This window comes from Filicampus tigris, chromosome 16, assembly GCF_054856515.1.
Source record: "Filicampus tigris isolate MCC_2025a chromosome 16, RoL_Ftig_1.0, whole genome shotgun sequence".
NCBI lineage: Eukaryota > Metazoa > Chordata > Actinopteri > Syngnathiformes > Syngnathidae > Filicampus > Filicampus tigris.
This window is the reverse complement of record NC_141232.1, coordinates 1,801,426-1,809,126: the sequence shown is the minus strand read 5'-3', so window position 1 is coordinate 1,809,126 and position 7,701 is coordinate 1,801,426.

The window sequence follows — 7,701 nt, the reverse complement described above, 5'->3', positions numbered from 1 at the left end:
TCCCAATTCCCGTGCCGAGACGCGTGTAAAGATGCACAATGTAACTCGGGAGGTGTGCAAATCTTCCCTCCTTAATCCCGAAATCAGTCGAATGAGGCAACGAGGGATTTGGGGCTGTCGCTGCTAAGCTGCTCGTTCGTCGCCGCCGTGCGAGCGGCTGCAGGTTGGGGAACAGCAAACACGTAGGAGGAGCATGACGGCCGCAGCTTATCGCCGCCGTGCATCGCCTCGGCCGTGAATGCCGGGCCACCATCTTTGAAGGCGCGACAAGCAAACAGCTTTTGGAAAAGAATTCTTGCCAAGATGCGAAACGCAGCATTGAATTGGTTTGCACGCACACTTTAAAAGAAAACCGTCTGGTGAATTCGGAGATTTGTTTCGAAATACATGAAACGCGTTTGAAGATAACGGCTGAAAAGATGGAGAACTACGTCTAGTATGCAGTTGTGGACATGTAAGCATTTTTATTTAGTTTCTTTTTTTTTTACAAAAAAGAGTTTGTTGAACTTTTGACCGTTAGATGAGAGCGTTTGGTGGTTTTGCTGACTGACGGCTGCTCATCAGCTAGCATTAGCCTTTGCAGATGGCCGCGTGTGTAGCACTAACAAGGGTTAGGGAAGATTAGCATATTTTGTAAGTGACCGTGCTACCGGTCTCATTTTTCAAAAATTAAATATCGCTACATGCTCGAGGCAGCGTTGCACGTTTGCCGTGTGGACTCAACAGCTGTTGATTTCAGCGAGGCGCCCGCATGTTGTTGCCAAAACACGTGATTGGCCATAAATCAACTTCAAGCCACAACCGTCATTACGGAGTGGTAAAGTCGACCTGTTGACTAGTTGGTTCGACCCCTACTACAGCGTACTATTAGCTAGCTAACTAGCTACACCTACAGCCTGAAAAATGGCATCTTTCCTGGATGCTACAATTTACAGCCCAGCTCAATGTTGCTATTTAAATTCCCAAGTGTTGTTTATTTTGTGATATTCGGGCTACATTGGAACGCGATGCATCGTGGGTTTCTAACCGGCAGGAAGAATGAGTATAAACATTTGACTTCCCTTGAAGTGTCTCTGTTTTGCGGACCTACACACCGGCGCGACAGTAAGCTAGGACGTGACGCAACACGCATCCGTTTGGCGAGAGGAGCCCCGGTTAGCTTGCAAGCTAGCTGGTGGCTAGCGCCTCTCGTCGCCGCACGGAAAGCATCGGCCAGCGGATATATTTCATGGCTCCAACGTGCTGGGATGTTTTGGCATTAAATAGACCCCAGACAATGTAGCATCCACTTTTGAGCAGGCGCGTCGTTTTCACGTTCCAAAGCAGAGACGGCAACTTGAACATTTTGAAGCATCACTTTAGATACTCTGCATTTTTTCTTAATCGTTCAAATTTGATTTGGTTGTCAACAAGACTCTCCTATGAGATGCGTCAATTTTACAAGACATATTTATTTGACAGGGAATTAAAGGAAAGTGACAGTCGTAGCGGAATTGGCAACGGCACGCAAAACAAAAACAACAAAAAAAAAGGGGGTGCAAAGGATTGTGAGATGAATAAGACGAGCTGCGCGCGGCATGCGAGTGGTGCGCAGTGCTATTCATAGAGCCTGCAGCTTGGCTTGTCTGGGAGTGCCGGATTGTAGGGGGGGGGGGGGGGGCGTGCAGACGAAAGACAAAGGAGGGAGGCTGCAGGGGAATTCACCTGTGTGAAAGAAAAGAGCGATGATGTTTAGTAAGGGATAATTAGAGCACGAAAACACACATTATGTGTCAGGCACTTTGGGCTGGGCACGTGATTGCCGATGACAGCCACTCGGAGGAGGTGGGGGGTTGGCGCAAAAAGGCTGATGGAGTGAGACAGGAACACGTGTAACGATAGCACACAAAACAAACACGCCGCGTGCATGGAAACCAGCAGCTCTCGAGGGGAAAGAAATCAGAGGACTCTCTTCTACAAGTGACTGGGTACCTCCAGAGATAGGTTTCCTGTCAAACAAAGACAATTACACTTTGTGTATTTAAAACAACCACTAGCCTCCGCTAGCTTAATGCTAATGCATAATGGGAAATGCCATGGAGGGGCTAATAAGTAGCATCCAGGTGACAATGGATGTTTGAACACAAACTGTGAAGCAATGCTTGGAGACAGATAATATAACAATATTCACAGGCTACTATTCTTTTTCCTCTGCAGAGAACGAGAACGAATTCCTCAATATATTTTTGACATTTTTTTTTTTTTTTACTTCCTTTTAGTAGGCTGGAACAGCTTATTGACATTTTCATTGACTTTAAAAGGGTAAGATGATTTACAATATGACTGTGCCGAGTTACAAGCGACAAACAAATTAGAATGGCTATGACCACAACTTGGCAGTCAAAATATTTGCCGTGTTCTCAATTGTTTGCTGCTGGGAGAAGCCGAAAAATAAATGCTACTCTCCGAGACGCTAAATGCGCAAATAAGAAATAATTACTGCCCCTCCCCTACTTGTCTCGTAGTTTTTCCATACATGGTAATTATCTTGAATTGGTTGTCCACCGGCAGTACGCACTCACTTCTTCTTCTTCATTGCAGGAAAGCTCAGAAGAACTTGAATACCGAGAAAAGGAAATGCCCAAATTAAATCAAAATTACAGTTCTAAAATGTCTTAATTTTTTTTTTCCACCATTGGACACAATCTATTTTATCTTTAAACATTTAAAAAAAGACAACATTTGGCACATTAAGAAACGTGTACTACATGACGGTGAGCTATTTTTAGAACAGACCCATAGGCGACTCATGTTGCCCTTGGGGCTAACTAGTACCTGCTGGCGCCATGTTTTTGTTTTGTTTTCAGGCCGGTGCACATTAATGGACGGCAGAACGGCATCCGTGTAACTATTCTGGAGTTGGCGCAGTTGCGCATGCAGCTTAGGCCCTCATTGTTCATGTTTTCGAGCTAGTCCGTCTTTGAAAATCTGACGGTAGCAGTCCCAAAGTGTTTTCTTGCCCGGCTGCATTCCTTTACCAAAAACAAAGCTGTTGCTGTTCACCACATTACATCAGATACAGGTTGGCATTGAAAGCCAGCCACTCTTCAAGCGTCTTCATAGCGCCGCTTCTCACCACTTCAAACGGCAACTCGCATCTCTCGGGCACTTGTGAGGACGTACGTGTGTGTGTGTGTGTGTGTGTGTGTGGGGTCTTAATAACAGTGATAGTTCATTGCTAACACATGTTTCATTAAGTGCAAGAGGAAATGGAAAATCGAAGAGTGTGGTAATTAAAAACAGGCCAAAAGCAGGAGGGGGAAGACAACAAAATGGCTTTTATGCCCTTTAGGAAGGATTTGACAAGTATGCACGGAGATTCTTTCACTCGAATCCTATTGGAGAAGACGACTGCGGCTTGATTTTGCAATTAGCGCCGCATCCCTTCCTCTTCCGTTGCACTCGCTCTCTCCCATCTCCTGACCCAGACGTCTGTTCCCAGCCCGGGCTCCCCCTCGCCGGATTCCGGCGTCATGGAGGAATGTACGCGCCGAGCCGCAATTAACATTTCAACATTTCATCGGTGTGGCATCCACCAACGCACGCACGCACGCACGCACGCACGCACGCACACCTATGCAGGGTGCTTAATGACGCCATATTTATGAAGGGCAAATATTTGCATGAAGAAAAGCTGCCTTGGAGCAACTCTGAGATGAGTGGGGGAGAAATGAAAGGAGCTTGAGCAAGACATACGACTGGCCTCTTACTGGAAAAACACTGCCTATATGGACAGTATATTTACCTCGATAGCTATCTAGCTAGTAGCTAAACACATACACACACGCACACACACACATTATATGAGCAGGCATGTCTTTTTCACACAATTTTTATATTGTTTTTGCTCTCTTTTTTGGTGAACTAGACTCAAAAGTACATTTCCCTCCAATACAGTTCCCAAATTTCTCCTTTGTCAAGGTAAAAGACAATCCATCCCACCTCACAGGTGTGGTGGCGTATCAACATGCTGATCATGGGAGCAAAGACTAAATTGTTGTGTTTCTATGTCTTCATTAAACATGCACGTATCCACACATCAAAATACATGCATACATCTATGCAGTACGTATAGAAGTATATATGCTCTACATATGAATATATACACGCACGCACACTCACGCACACACATCAAGTGTCGGCAGTGCACGGAGAAAGAAAACAAGAAATCCTGGCACAGCAATGCGGGGAGAGACAGTGAGCCGGAGGAGAGAGAGCAAGAGGCGGGGGGGGGGCGATGGGGGCGGGGGGGGGGCGAAAGGTGGAGCGAGATATTTTCTGTGGCAATAAAGACGAGATCCACTTGAAAAAAGGTGAAGAAATGAAATGTACAAGCCCACCACAAAAGAAGAAGAGATGCGGCGCGCTCATTCTCCCGTTTCCCCAAAGAATATCCCGCCCCCCAGCTGGGAGGACACACACACGCACGCACACACACACACCCCCACGCACACACACGTATCACACACTTCCAGCCCAGCTGTCTGGATGCATGGGGGAGGGGTACACCGGGATGCAGCGACAGTGAGAGAACGCAGCATAAAAGAACAGAGGAAGGCAAAGCAAGCTTGACAACATCATGAGGAGGAATACCCGGCAGAATATGGCGCGTGTGCGTGCGTGTGCTCACGCGCGCGCGCGCGCACACACACACACACACACACAAATTGGGTGAAAGGAGCTAATAGGCAATGAGACAAAATGTCCACACAATAAAAGGCGCAATGTCAAGGGTTGTGCCATACAAATATAGAACGACGGGGGCGCGTGCAAGCGCACACACACGCACGCACGCAGGCAGGCAGGCACGCACACACACGGCCACCTGACTCAGCAGCGTGCTCTCCATCACTATTCATCACCTCTATCCTCCTGCCAGCTCACGCACGCACGCACGCACGCACGCAGGCACGCGCACGCACACACATTCCGACAAGGCCCCCTGCAGAGGAGTAAATGGTAAGTCAATAAGACAACACACAATGCCATATGTGAAAAGAGACGCGCACGCGCACACACTATTAATTACAGTCTCCAGTCACTGTTAGGCCTCATTGGGTCCTTTAAAAGATGCCGCATAAATCCCACTATTAGGATCGTTATTAGGAACTTTCCACAACGTGCATGTCCCTCTACGTCAAGCATGCACACACACATTAACAAAAAATGTTTTTAAAAAATTCATTTAAAAAAAAAAAAAAAAAAAAGTCATAGCGTTTCTCTTAGTTGCATTGCTTCCAGTATAAGATTTGGATTTATTTTTGTCCAATGGGATTTCAGCCCTCTTTTTGTTGCCATGTCAATGTAATCTGCCCAGGGCCTTCGGAATCAATCACGGGGCCAACGTGTCCGCGACTGTTTTCGCAACGGGAATCGTTCTTTTTTTGCAGGCCCTCCGCGATGACGTCATTTTCATTTTCACGCGGTGATGTCACATCGCGCTTTTGGTGGCTTCTATCGTTGCGACGTGATCGCGGCGGTCGCGGATTACGCAACGCCATGTTTATGAATGTGCTTGTGTTTTACGGCGCTGTGGAATCGCACTGACAGCAGTTGCGAACATTTTGGTTAGCCGCAACGAGACAGCTGGAGCCATCAAAGGCTTCCTTCGGACGCATCCGAGACGCCGTCTTTACATCTCGGCCGCTTACGCGCTGCTGGGAATGACACGTCTCAAACACACACGCTCACAAATGCTGACTGCCATATAAGGCAATTGTCTCTCCGTCCCTCCCTCCCTCCCACCATCCCTCCCCCCCTCCCTCCGTCCGTCCGTCCGTCTCTCCGTCTCCCTTTCGGCGGCACGCGGGGGAGGGATGAGTGGTTTCAATTATGAGCAACAAAGACTAAATTAGGCACCTGGCAATTCCAATATGGCCTCTTTGTCTGCGTCAAGTATAAGATGCGGTTGCCGTTCTGTTCTGCGCACGCACACCCACTGGCCACAACATTAGGTACACCTGCCGCAACTAACATTGCGCCGTTACAAAGATAAAAGTGTTGCACAGCATCGGCTGAGAGAGGCGAAATACGTCGACATTTTCAACTAAATCACACAGCGTTGCAGAGAGATTTCTTTTCCACATTTTAAATTGGTCGATCAAAGGCACGGATAATGTTGGGACGGACGAATAAATGAGACGAATTAGCTTGGAAAAGAAACCCCCCCAAAAAAAAACCCTGACCATAAACTTTCACACGATATATTGGGGAAAACAAAAAAACAAGCAAAAAAAGAATTCAGACATCGCAGCTCGGCAGCAGGCCGCCATTGATCGGCACGCCGCCGCTTTGAGAGCCATCGACTACTTTGCGATCAATAGTCGCTGATTACTGCCTGAACTAAGCAGCGCGCCTGAGTGATGTTTTTGGCAACAAAGATGTTCCAAACGCAAGCGCTTTGACTCGCTCCCCCTTTTGCGCTCACTTGGGCCCGCCCAGGCTATAATGTACAAATGCATTACGCCGGCGTGTGGATGGCCTCTCTAATGAGGGCTGGCAGTTTGCAGCTGCACGCTCGCACCCCCAGAGGCATTTGTCACTCGTGTTGCTTTTCCAGCGCACAGCAGCGGCTCCTTGGGGCCCACGGTTGTCCGCTTGCAAACTAGTACCTGGGGAAAGTGGCAAATCCACAGCACGGTCAACGCATCAGTGGAAGCGAGATGGCAACGGTGGAGGGGAATGAGGGTCGCCTGTATTTACTTGTCAGCGTGTAAATTATCCAAAGAGGACACTTAGGACGGATAGAAAATGGGCTGTTGTAGCAAAGTGGGCACTATAGAGTGGAGTGGGTGTATATATGTACTGCACACACACACACACACACACACACACACACATATACTCATATGTATATATATATATATATATATATACATATATATACACACACACATTAGGGATGTAACAATTACTCGTAAATCAATTAAAAACCGATTCACCGAATAATCAATTTGAAACTCACAAGGCCTATACAGAAACATGTAACAAAAGACATAACATACCGAGATCATTACAATGTACTCATTTAGAGTGCAAAAAATGTCTTTCTTTTTACCATTCCAGATGCATACCACATTTTGAATATGTAGACCAAACTATGCACTTGCGCCAAACATCATTGGGTATTGTGTTTGTGGATGATTGCAGCACCACACTGGCACACAGAGACAAGCATGGTAGCGATTTTGAAAAAAATGGAATCGAATCAAAAATCGGGAACTGAAAATCGAATCAAATCGGGGCTTGAGTGAATCATTACATCCCTAATATACACACATATATATGTATATATATACATATATGTATATATACATACAGAAACACATACATATATACACATACATAGATATACACTCACACACGTATCATACACACATACATGGCTCACCTTTCCCACTTAAGAGGGCATTAGAGTATAAAAAGAACGATCAAAAACAACGGCTTGAATACACAGCAATATAGCGGGGGGGGGGCATTGTCCAATTGAAATCTCCCTGGTAAGGAGGCCACCACCATGTTTTAGTGTGTGTCTAAAATCAGAAACATCATCTGGCCACACAGCACGAGTGAGCACTCAAGCCTCTCGCCGACCCTCTGCCTGCCAAATATGGACACGCAGAGGCTCGGCATCCCTCACCGGAGGCCGAGGAAAAGGCCGGC